The following is a 13,544-nucleotide window of genomic DNA, read 5'->3' on the forward strand; positions in this document are numbered from 1 at the left end:
TGTAAGATTTATGCAAGTATACTTGAGAATCGGTTGAGAAGAATTGTGGAAGAAAAGCTTGGTAAAGAACCAGCTGGATTCAGGCCAAATAGAGGCTGTCAGGATCAGATCTTCACTCTACGACAAACAGTTGAGAAATCATGGGAATATAACAAAGATCTGTATTTAAGTTTTGTCGATCTGGAAAAGGCATATTACAAGATGCCAAGAGAGAAGCTATTCAATATGCTACAGTTATATGGTGTCAGAGGGGCATTATATCAAGCAATACTTAGTTTAATTGAGTTATAAGTCAGCAGTTAGAATTGAAGTACAGGAAGATGGTTTAATGTTAAATCTGGTGTGAGACAAGGATGTACATTATCCCCTCTGTTATTCTTTATCTATGTGGATCATATTATGAAGGAAAGTGGTATTAAAAATGGTATCAAAATTGGAGATGTTAATGTCAGCATTTTGCTTTATGTGGATTATGTTATACTTCTAAATAAATCTGCTACAAGTTTGCAAGATTCCCTGACTAAATTGAATAACTGTTGTAATAGATATGGTATGAAGGTCAGCAATGAAAAGAAAGACAATGAAAATAGGCAGAATCATTGAAAATGTCAACTGCGTCGTGAACGAAAACCTGTGGAACAAGTAAAACATTTCAGCCACTTGGGCATGATTTTTAGTTAAGATTGTAAATTAAATATGGAATTAAACAACAGAATCAACAAAGTTGGTAGGAAGTCAATTTAATCAATTCATATGGAATAAGAGAGAAATTAGTCGGAACACTAAATTAGCTGTATAAGATAGTGTTCAAACCAGTTTTAACTTATGGAGCTGATAGCTGGGTCAGAAGTAAAACACTTGCCCGAAGACTAGAGACCGCAGATATGAGAGTCTTGAGAAAGATTAGAGGCATGAACAGATGGCATCAATGCCAATATCATATTAAAAATGAGGATATTAGGAAAGAACTTGACATTGTCAGCATCCAGGAATGAACGAGCAGAACTAATCTCAGGTGGTATGGTCACTTAAACAGAATGGGCGAGGAAAGATTAGCAAAACAAGTGTTCTCTGCCAGGTTGGCAGGAAAACGATCCAGAGGAAGACAAGTCCAAGATATAGGTGGATTGATATGGTATAAAGTTCCTTAGACAATAGAAATATAAGATCTCATAATGTTTGAGTCTTGACAAGTAACAGGCTGATTTGGAGGAAAATTGTAGATGGGAAGTTAGTAATGATGTAAATTTTTCATGTAGTACTATCATATCCTGTACATCCCTTGAGGGTAAATGGCAGGAATTTGATGTTGATGAAGTTTTTTCACTTGGTTATACTATAAATTTAAGATTCCAATCAGTAATACTCTTAGTTTAATACGTTTTCCAAGTGTAAGCCAACAAAGTTTGCGCCTGAAGTCATTTCGCAACTGGGCTACTTGTTGCTCAGTTGCATATGGAGGCTGATGACTTCACATCACTTGCCTTAGTATACCATAATGCAATGCACATATCCTTCCAGACATGTATAATGTTATGTGTTAAGGGAAGGGCCACAACCCAGACCGGTTTAAATCTTTATATGGTCTCATCAGTGGTAGCAGACCCAGAAGCGATATAGGTTGAAGTAATGCAGAAGTCATATCTGTCTTTCAACATCTATCTCTAATCCAGAGTATTTTAGTAATAAGGTGTGACACCCTTTTGGCTACTTGTGTATGGAAATATGACTTCTACATTATTTCAACCTTGGTATCACTTCTGGTTCTGGCTCCCACTCATGAGACCTCAGTAAAGTTTGAATCAGTTGGTCAGGATATGGGCATTGCATTATGGGATACTAAGGCAATTGATGTGAAGTTATCAGCCTCCATATACAAGTTGCCCAGTTGTAAGGTGACTTCACGTGCAAACTTTGTTTGCTTACACTCGAATAACGAATCTAATTTATAGTGTTAGAGAGGACCAAGGTTCACAGTTGGGTTGACAACAGCAGTATTCTCTTTAATGTACAGTATTGGTTTGCTGAAGGCAGATCATGTTTTAGCAAAATCTACTTACTTGTTATAGCAAACTGACAAATACATTGGACAAACAAAGGAAATGTATACATAGTGGTATATTGAGATTTTCCAAAGGTCTTTGATGGATTGCCACATAATGAGCTGGTAATTAAATTTGATTGGATGGGATTTGATAGTAGACTAGTGTGTGCTGGATTACAGATTGTTGTCTAATAGGTATCAGTAAGTTGTGTGTGTGTGGGAGAGTGATATCCCAGAAAAGGAAAATCACTAGTGGTGTGCCTAAAGGGTCTGTTTTGAGGCTGTTACTGTTGCAAAGTGTAAGCTTTTAAAATTTGGGAAGCAAAGATGCAGCAGATTTTGCATTTGGTTGGAATATCTTAGAGCAAGTTGTAGAAGATGAAATATCTGGGAGTGAAGATGGACAGGGATCTAAAGTTTCAGGTACACATTGCTAAAATTGTAAGAACAGCAGCAGAGGATACTGAGATGTAGAAGTAAGAATGAGAAAATGTTAGAGCTAATTCCATTCAAAAGGATGAAGTATTGGAAAGGGTTCTAATACTATTTGACCAAGGTTGTTTCTGGTCTCTGGAATATTGAGGAATTGTAGGAATGCATTGAGGGGATGAAACTTAGAGCCTAGTGGATAAGAAGAGGAGGATGTGATATGATCAAGACATGTGGGTTGGTAAGGAGTTATTACCAGAGTAACAGCAAATCAGATTTTGGCAAAGTAACAGCAAATTGTGGTTGAGGTTTTGCATAGAATGGAGGAAGAAGAGCCATATGAGGAGAACATGAGGAGTAGGTTTTACATGGAGAATGGCAGGTGTTTGTATAACTAAGTATATGCAACAAGAGTTACTGCTTATTATTATCATCATGAGACTCCTTAGAGTTCAGAGACATATCTCTGTGATAATTTACATTAATGTGCTGCAGACTATTTTGCTGTTACTTGGCTATGAAATATCAATAATTATTCTGAATTTCTAAATTGAAAACCAAGATTACAGGATTTCATATGTAGTGTCTATTTTTGTCGTGTGTGCATTTACTTACTATGAAGAAATTTTGTAAATGCAAATTTTGCTGTAAGTTAAAAATCTGACTACTTTATACTGATATTGGTATAAGTATACTATAAACTCTGAATAGCACTCTGAATATTCCATTATAACATCCATGCATTCTGCCAATGTATGTTTTTAAATTGAAAAGTAACTTGATTTCTGATGAAGTTGTTATAGTTTATAAAAAAACTACTAGAATGAATAAATAATTTTTACTTTTATAGGTATATGTATTGTGGTTATACCAGAAATATTGAATTATTATGATGGATAACAGAAACAACAGATGATCTCTCTCTCTCTCTCTTTCATATATATCTTTTTCCTTTCTGAAAAATTTCTTTAAATTTAGGAGTGCACAAATTGGGACTGTACATACTACTGTTTTGGTAAAAGTTTTTTTTTTAAACTATTTTTTTAAAAGTTCTACAGTATGTAGAACTTTTAAAAAAATGTTTCTTAATAAAAATGCCTATAGGAATAAAATTGTACAAATTCATATTTACCATTAGTTTGCATATTCATGTCAGGGCGATCAGAACTCCACTGCTGCTCCCCTTAACCTTTAGGTGGGGTGAGGAAAATACTGCAGCCTATCACTATTTTGCATTTGCATCAGATACATCACATATCTTGACAAGTTCTTCGATATTGTAACCAAATCTGTATGTGTGTTGGGGGGGGGGAGTTGGTATATTTTTTATTACTATTATTACATGACACCTCCAGGGAGTCCAAAGACTCATCGAGGGAGGGCACCTACTCTACAACTCTCCACCACTTAATCCACTAACTACTACTTTCATCATCTACACCAGTGGTCGCCAAAGTGGTCGATATCGACCCCCAGGGGTCGATATAACTTTGTTAGGGGTCGTTAGAAAAATATAAGACATCATTGTACGGGTAATATTTAATTCAGTTAACTTGGATTACCTCCATCCTGAATGACAGCGCTATTAAGAGTGAATTGTGCGAACATTGACAAGAATAGGACCTGTAAGATGGAGCAAGGTTATGAAAATAGTTACGGAGGCCAATTAAGTAGGCCAGAATGAGGTATTTACCAATAAACGGATGGGTGGTTCCTGCCCGGCCAGCGCAACAGGAGCGACATTGCAACACGTGCGCGGTTGCTTATTTACTTACACGTATTCGAACCCAGTTTCATTTTTGCGCATCGACATACAAGTGAGCGTTAGTGTTCTAAAATTCATCAACATACATATTAGGTAATATTAAAATTATGTAATAGTAAAATAGAGGGGGTCGATAAAAAGTCAAGAAACTCTTGAACGGGTCAACGGTCAAAGAAGTTTGGCAATCCCTGATCTACACCAACTCCATTTACCGCTGACCACCGCCACTAGTATTTTCACAGACAAGCACAAACATCCATGCCCATGACGGGATTCGAACCTGCAGAATTTTGGCTGGAGAGTGGATATGCTAACCACTCAGCCAACTAACCGTTTTTTTTACCATAAGTTATTAGTTATTTATTTTATTTAGTAATAAAAACAACTGTAATGCAAGCAATTTTTCAAAATGCTAGCTGATATTTACAGAAGTAGCCAATGTGAACTACATGAATCAACACTGCCCATTCTTTACTGAATAATTTCAAAAATTTTTCTGAAGAGCAAGGTTACACAGAATTAATATTTTATGTCAGATAATATTCAGTTTAAACTACTGAAAAATTTAAAAGTTCACCTAGTGTGGCTAAAAATGTTACAGGATGACAAATGAAAACTGCACTTTTACATACTGTACTTATAAATTGCATTTCTTTGCCCTAATAGCAAAATCATACTGAAGAATTTAAGTGCTGAAAAATATTTTTTTTCCACATACAAGATCAGTTATTACAATTGGCAGAATAAATAAATAGTGTCCAAAACCATGAGAAAGCAGGCTATCATCATCTGTGGTTGCAAACATTATGGCAGTTTAGTAACATATACCCATTTGCATATACAATATCAGCACAAAGTGAATCTTTAAACTAAATGTAATGGAATGGCACAAGATTAAACTTTCCAAACAGAATTTTATCAGTCATTAGATATCTAAGATCCAATGGCCGACGAAAAGAAAATATTCTTAAAAATGCACATGTTGGGTAAATTAAATTTTGTTTTATCTGAAGAAAAATTCAAATAGAACAGTTTTGGTTTCGAAAAAAATAGTGATATGAAACTATACATATATTTAAGCAACTGTTTTTTCATGGCTCTGTGCTTCAGGTGGTTTCATTACATCAGGCAATTCTGGTGGATTTGAAAGGGGTGTAATTTCTAGAGGTTCAACTTTTCCACTTTCTTGGTACTGGTATTCTAAAGCAACTGTAGCAGGTGTCTGTGCTTTTGCTGTTGAACTATTCAGGTTCATAATTTCCTAATGTTCTAGTATCATCCATGACCTGATCATCTTTATATAAGCATTGATGTTGAGGGCTCACTTTTGCTATTCCTTCTACCATCTTCTTTAATTCATGAAATGTGGTTGTTTCTTTTGCATCTAAGAAGATCGTTGTTTTCTTCCGATGAACCATCAGAAAACATCCATCCTTCCTGCAAAAACTGCCACAGCAGAAATTTGATTTCACACCGGAAAAGATATAAATATTTGAACCATCATTAATGAGTCATGTGAGAACAGCAATTATAAGAGAGAAGAAAGATCATTAGTGAATAGGAATACTTTCATTACTGGCAAATGAATTATTAATAATTGACATTTGTGATATATATGTGTGTCCTATAAGTTGCTGGGTGGAGTGAATAACATGTGATCCTATAAACTCTAGATATGCTTATATGCATTTATTAATTTAAAAAAATGGGCATAAAGAGGGAAAGAGATTTATTTGTGAAGTATAAATAACCAATTAATAATAAATAACAGCTGTATGCATCTGGTAGCTCAGTAAATAACTATCTAATAATGTTTGATCAGGTGATTCATCTAGTTGTGGCAGGAATACATGAGTTGATGCCACAGCAAATCATCTTGTTCAATTTGTTGTGCTTGTTATCTGTATTTATTTCTATTTTATTTATATTTCACTTGGTTTTCTAAGTCTCTTTTATTCACTGATGATCAGTATACACTGTTTACATAGCAATATATACAGGGTGGTCAACTTCCCTTATTCAGAGCTTTATGTAGCTCGATCTGAAAACTAGAATGTCACCAGATTTAGTAGAGAATTAATCGAAACATGGGAAGAAGGATTCTGTGAACAAAAAAAATTTAGTTTGAAAAGTCTCCAAAGTGAGCATATGGTGATGTACAATATAGAAAGAGTTAAAGTAACATGTCTGAAGAAATGTTTGTTACAGTCTATGATACGTTGTCCTTTAAGGCTGCCAAGTGTGAGAAACAACCATGATAGATGTTGGACTTCAGGTAACCCCACAACCAAAAATTGCATTGAATAATATCAGGGAAGTGAGGTGGCCATCCAACTGGAAAGAAGCAACTAATGACTCATTCTTCTGTGAAGTGATGCCATAGAAGCTGCTGTACCAGTCGTGTAATATGGGGAAGTGCTCTATCTTGCATAAAAATGGTCTCATCTAGACATCATTGCTGAAGTTGTGAAATGATGAAACTGTTTAGCCACAATGTTTCCATGTGGTAATGGAACAAATTACTGGTCCTGTTGCAGTGATGTCTTCCAAAAAAGAATATCCCTATTATAAAATATGCTGTTAAGCCACACCAAACAGTAATTTTTGATGAATGTAATGGGAGTTCTTGCAGTACATGGGATGATTCAGAAGTCCAAATTTGACAATTTTGAGTGTTTACAGTTCTGTTCAAATAAAAATGCATCTCATCTCCCCACAGAATTTTCCAAGGCCAAGCATCGTTGACTTCCAATCTGATCAGAAATGTCAGAGCAAATGTCAGTTGCTTATCATAATCATCAGGTAGCAGCTGCTGTACATGGCTGATCTTGTATGGATAAAATGTGTAATACTTTTGTGGAAAACTTTCCATATCATAGAATAAAGCATATCTAATTTTCAAACTACTTCAAGAATGTTGCTACCACCAGCAATATTTTTGTATGATCTGTTGACAGTTGTGGTGGCAGTATTTTCAATTATCCATAGTAGCACTGGTTTCTGTCCTTTGCCAGGTCAAACTTCTAAAGATCCTGTTTCTTCAAACTTCTGAATCATTGATCTCTAAACAGAGGAGCTCTATGCAAGTTCTTGTGAGGTTCTAAACTCATGAAGAGTGGCTGATGCATTGCACTTGCTAAGGTAAAATAACTTTATAAGTAACATGCAATAAGGTAAAGTGAGGTGCATGTTGAACACGACTATCGATAGGAATGCATTTGTGCAGTTTTCCCTTTACTTTATAGCTTTTATGATATGATGCCAGAAAAACAGGTGTTAAACTTTGTTTTATGCAAATTTTTAGCTTTATGGGTTATAACAGTGCCATAATTCTCCCTATTAGTCACTTTTGAATTTTTTTTTTTTATTTTTATTTTATTTTTATTTTTTTTACCACATTCTTCTCATGTTTTGATTAGTCTCCCTACCAAATTTGTTAACATTCTAGTTGTTAGAGTGAGCTACATAAAGCTATGAATATGGGCAGTTTAATTATGACCACCCTATACATAAATAATTTCTGATCATCATCAGAATATCCACCATTTTGCAAATCCTACATTCATTACATAATTTTTTTTCCCCCACTGGCTTTTTTGTCTTATCAATGTAGATAGCCTGCATATTCTTGTATTTTGTTGGAGATATATGGACACAGATCCATTTCTTATAATACTTAGAAGAATTCATTTTTATTCAGGAATAAATGAATTTTACTTATTATGTCTGTTTTTCTGAAGAATGGAATGAAAATATTTCTATACCATGCTGGCCTAGTTGGCCGAGTGGTTAGCGTATCCACTGTCCAGCCAAAAGGCTGTGGGTTCGAATCCCACTGTGGGCATGGATATTTGTGATTGTTTGCAGAAATACTAGTGGTGGATGGCGTTGGTGTAGTTGTGATTAGAATGAGTTGTAGAGTAGGTGCCCTCCCTTGATGAGTCTTTGGACTCCCTGGAGGTGTCATAATAATAATAATAAAGCATTTTCAGCAAATTTTATAGTGCAGAATCAAGAAAAAAACCAAGTACTTTTATTGTATACGTTTTATTGTTTACGTTTTATTATTGTATACTAAATACAGTAAAGAGACCTATACAGTCTATGTACTATATTTAGCAACAATTTATGCATTTAGAGAGGAATAACACTTTATAATGAAAGACATGTCCTCTCCCACATACACTATGCTGCTTGCATGCATGCAAGCAAAACAGGTTTATCTTAACATCAAACATAGTATCTAACTAAACACATTTCTCCTGATATTCTCTTTCAAATTTTCAGTTATAGAAAATATGTGATAACAGCTGTTTATAATGCAATCATGGGGTGCAGAAAGAAAATGATTTATGTAAAGCAAAATTTCTAAAGCAAATAAATATGTATGTGCATATATTCAGACTGATTTCAAGTTATATATACACATTTCAGATTTTTGATATCATTTTGACAGTTCATAAATGCTAATTTATGAACGAATTTATGAAAAAAAAATGTGGAAAAGTGTAAAGTTATGCATTTTGAGATTAAAAGATTACCAGCTGTATACTACATCGATGGAACGGTACTCCAAGAGATTGATGAGGCTAGGAACTTAGGGGTGGTTGGTAGAAAGGGAGATGAAGTTCAGGGGACACTTTACTAAGGTGTCCAAGATTGCACATAGGATTACTTGGTTATTAAGGAACACACTAACATCCAAAGATAAAAAAAGATTATTATTCCCCTTTATAAAGCATCGATGCTTCCACATTTGGATTACTGTGCTCAGGTCTGGTCACCTGGATTCCTTGGAGATGAGGAAGTTGTGGAAAGGGTTCAAAGGAGAGTGTTGATGAGTGATGTAAAAAATGCTCCCTACATTGATAGATTGAGAGCTTGTGGATTGCACAGGTTGGTTGATAGGTGGAGAAGAGGGGATATGATAGAAACATTTAAATTACTAAAAGGTTTTTATAAGATTGATGCAGGCAAAATGTTTCAGCTGTGTGATAGTGATGGAAGAACAAGAGGTCATCCCTGGAAATTAAAGAAAAGTGTGGTTAACAAGGGTGTGAGAATGAGGTTTTTCACCTGGAGGGTGATGAATGAGTGGAATGCATTGCCTGATTCAGTTGTGAGTTCTTCATCTGTAAATGAATTCATGAACAGATATGATAGATATTGTTTTGATAGTTTGGGTCTCCCGTGATTAGTCTACTGACTCCATGGAGCTACCCATAATAATAATAATAATTTTACAAATAAAATTCTACTGAAAAAGTTGAATTGGCATTATTATTATTATCATCATCCAAGCCTCCATGGAGTCGAACGACTCATTGTGGGAGGTCGTTTTTAGGAAACACAAAGTTTATCATACCACTTTCTCAGGCAATGCATTCCAAGGTTCGACCACCCTCCATGCAAAGAAACCAGTCCTCACCATCTTGCGCACAGCCTCCTTCCGTAACTTCCAGGGATGGCCTCTTGTCATCGCTCCTTCCCACCTTTCCACCAAGTGAAAGAACTCTCCAATGTCTACCCTGTAACTGCTTCTAAACAGTTTAAAAGTCTCGATCATATCACCTCTCCTTCTTCTATCCACCAAACTCTGCAGTCCACATTCCAATTTTATTCCAACTGACATGGAAGCGGCATACATATGGTAAAACATGTTCCACATATGTGGATAGTGTCCGCATATGTGGAACACTTCTCCACTCGAACATATTAAAGCATTGGCATATATTTATTATTAACTAACAATTCATCATTTCTCTTTCATATCTGTACATTATTATTTATTACATGACACCTCCAAGGAGTCGAAGGACTCATTGCAGGAGGGCACTCTACTCATACACTCCACTGTGTGTCTACACTATTTAATCCTCCATTTGCTGCCCACCAGTAGTATTTTTATATGTAAATTGCATGTTTTCTCTTTCTGATTTCATTATATGTAGGATGAAAAACCCATTTCCAGGAGAAAACTCTACCTCCATATGAAATCAGCTAATTCATTTTTTCAATTGAAAGTGACCATAAATTCCTCGGTTTACTTCTCCTCATGTCACGAGGAGAATTAAACTGAGATCTTTTCCCCACCAAAAGGACACAGTATTCCATTGTTCTTCCAACTACATTACAGATGCGCTTAATTATTTGTGTTTTGCATGCCTTCTATAACTTTTTCCATACTGTGTTCATATTTGTAATTTCATATTCTCATAGTTTTTTTTTAATTTCATGTGCTAGAATTTTTCTTAACTTATATTTTGTTTTTCTAAGAGTGTATTATTTATGCTTACATCTACAGTATGCATGTGTGCATTCTGTTTTTCCTTTTGACCCATTGATATGTAATATTGACCTGTATTATCCTCTTTAAAAAAAAAAAAAATCTGTTTTCTGAATTTTGTATACCTTACAGTTCTGGAAAAGCCCAAAATTCAATGGTCATACAGATTTACTAGCATTATGATATCAGATTATTATTGTTATTAATATCTGACCTTTATGGAATTGTGAGAGATACACTATCACGCACAAAGCTCATCCAACTGTTCCTTAAACTGTCAAGTGTCTACATTCACAACCCACTCAGACGATGCATTCCACTCATCAGCCATTCTCCATGCAAAGAACCTCTTCCTCACTACTCAGCTCACATCCTCCTTATACAGTTTCCAGTGATGGCTTCTTGTTTTATCCTACTTACTCATTCTATGAAAAATTTCTTCCATGTCAACCTGATAACAACCTATGACCAAGTCTCAATCATATCTTCCCTCCCCTTATTCAACAGGCTTTGCAATTTACATTCTTTCAATCTCTTATCATATTCTACATTCCAAAGACCACTGACCATCTTTGTGAATCATCTGATGTGACGACATCACAACTTATTTAACACGTTTGCTGCCAACTACAAGTATACTCGTAGTTGGTAAACCAGCCACACAAGCTAGCTACGAGTATACTTGTATGACGCTTACTGGCGGCAGTGAGATTACCGTACTGACCTTGAAGAAGTGAAAATGCTTGGCTTGTGGAGCTAGCATCAAAACTGTGTATTCTCATAGATGGTATATGCTCTGCACAAGCCAACTACGAGTATACTCGTATGATGCTGACCGCCGGCAACGAGAGTACCGTACTGATCTCAAAGAAGTGAAATTGCTCGGTGTACGGGAACAGACTATGCCGAAGTAGCGTGGCAGCGAACATGTTAATATGGCCTCTGAATTTCAGGTCCTTGTTCACCACCGCTCCTAGATCTCTCATCTCCTTTAAAGTTTCCCCAAGTATATACCTTGCATCTCTTCTTTGCTTACCAAATTTCAAATTCTTACACTTCGCAACATTAAACCGATAGTTCCACTTACCTACCCATTCATACATTCTTTTCAAGTCCTCCTGTAAGGCCATAGCATCTGCTTGATTCTGCATTGCCCCCCCCCCCCCCCCAATTTTGCATCATCTGCAAACAGTTGCATATCACCAGCTAAACCCATCCCGATATCATTAATATACAATAAATTGAACAACAATGTTCCCCAGTACAGACCTCTGCAGCATACTACTAGTGACTTTCCTCTTTCGGGATACTGCACCCCCATATACAACTTTCTGATACCTATCTGACAGCCGTTCACTAATCCAAGTCAATGGTCTATTATCTAGTCCCATCTCTTTAAGTTTATTTAACAGCTTGTTGTGTGGCAGTCTATCAAAAGATTTTTCAGAATCTAAATATACCACTGTATATGCATCTTCCTTGTCTGTGACATTTGTCACCTTGTTATAATACATTAGCTAGTAAAACATGACCTCTCTTTAACAAACCTATGCTGATAACCACAGAGAATACTGATGCTATCAACTCATTTCTGTATCCTACTTCTCACCAATCTCTCCAGTCCCTTAACTACAATTCAGATATGCAGATTGGTCTATGATTTGTAGTCACAGCCTAATCACCACCTTTATGCAGTGGAACAATTTTACCTTCTTTCCACCCTCTGGGAACTTGTGCCTGTTAAGAATCTTATTAAACAGGCATGCCACTGCTACTGCCAATTCCCTGGAATTGGCAGTAGCAGTGGCTTAGGTATCACCTTTAAGACACGTGGTGATATGTCATCAAATCCTATTGCCTTATTGACATCATGCTATTTATTTTTTCACATACCTCCTGTTCATTTACAGTTAAGCCATTCTCTACTGCAGGGTTTCTCAAACTTTTTCTATGACGGAACACTTCACAAATCCTGAAATGTTCATAGAACACCTTGATTAGTTTGTAATGTATTAATTAATAATAATTAGTAATTTAGCTTATTTTATTGTTAATTAATAATTAATTATTAATGATTGATGATTAATTATTAATTTGTGCTGATTTTCATTGACATATCCCATTCTGATCACCAAAAATTTAGTGAATACAGATTTTTTCTCCTGTGTGCTGGTTTTGTAGGTTAGGTAAATATAAATAAAATAAATGAGTTAATCTAAGTGTTAAGAATAAACAATCATTTATTGTCAAATGTTAATTAGTAAAAACATAACACATGAAAATAGTAAAAGTATATTGCAAATTATGTTCTTAATGACTCCGATGTTTTTGGGTCTTTGAATTACAAATTCTTTTGATATCAGGCACAATATTAGAAAGTTGAATTCTCATATTTGGTGTAGCGTCGAATCTGTTCCTGGACTTTGATTTGGTTGCAGCATAATATGAAAATCCTGCCTCGCATAAATATGTCGTTGTAAAAGGAAGTAAAACAAAAATAGCTAGTTTTGACATTTTGACACGCTTGTCCAGAAATCATTTATTGGCAGTTCCTTGTATTTTTGTTTTAAATCAGAGTCACTAATTAAATCAATTAGATTTTCATAGTCACTTGCCGTGAAGCCTGCTGGCTTAGCTGTCACTGTAAATGGATTCAGAACCCACGAATTGTCCTCACTGGATTTTGGAAAATATTACAAAAGGGTTGATTGCAAGTCATGCAAGTGTTCTAAAATTACGTTAGATACCTCTTCATTTACTTTAGAATTTATTTCAGTCAAAAATTCATGCAAGGTGGGAAAACAATCAAAATTATTCTGTTCAACTGTAGAAATCCAGAATTGCAACTTCCTATCAAAAGATGCAATTTTATCTCTTGTATTAAAAATTGTAATATTCTTTCCTTGTAATGATAAGTTAATTTCATTGCACTTTGTAAAAATATCTGCCAGATACGCAAGACTCATCAACCATGAAGAATTTCTTAATAATTCAATAAAATTTTGTCCTAAATTATGTGA

The 13,544-nt window shown here is 35.3% G+C and overlaps 1 protein-coding gene and 1 pseudogene across 1 annotated transcript in view; one reads left to right on the forward strand and one right to left on the reverse strand.

Moving 5' to 3' along the window:
* LOC150095526 (inactive DNA (cytosine-5)-methyltransferase DNMT3L-like) overlaps window positions 1-13,544 on the forward strand; it is a 361,976-nt gene that overhangs the window by 72,758 nt on the left and 275,674 nt on the right. The gene's annotated exons all lie outside the window — the stretch shown is intronic.
* On the reverse strand, window positions 5,233-5,656 carry LOC150095528 (elongin-B pseudogene; annotated as a pseudogene).

This window comes from Typopeltis vanoorti, chromosome 20 (genome assembly GCF_054136105.1).
Source record: "Typopeltis vanoorti isolate ZY-2024b chromosome 20, IOZ_Tvanoo_1.0, whole genome shotgun sequence".
NCBI classification, from domain to species: domain Eukaryota; kingdom Metazoa; phylum Arthropoda; class Arachnida; order Uropygi; family Thelyphonidae; genus Typopeltis; species Typopeltis vanoorti.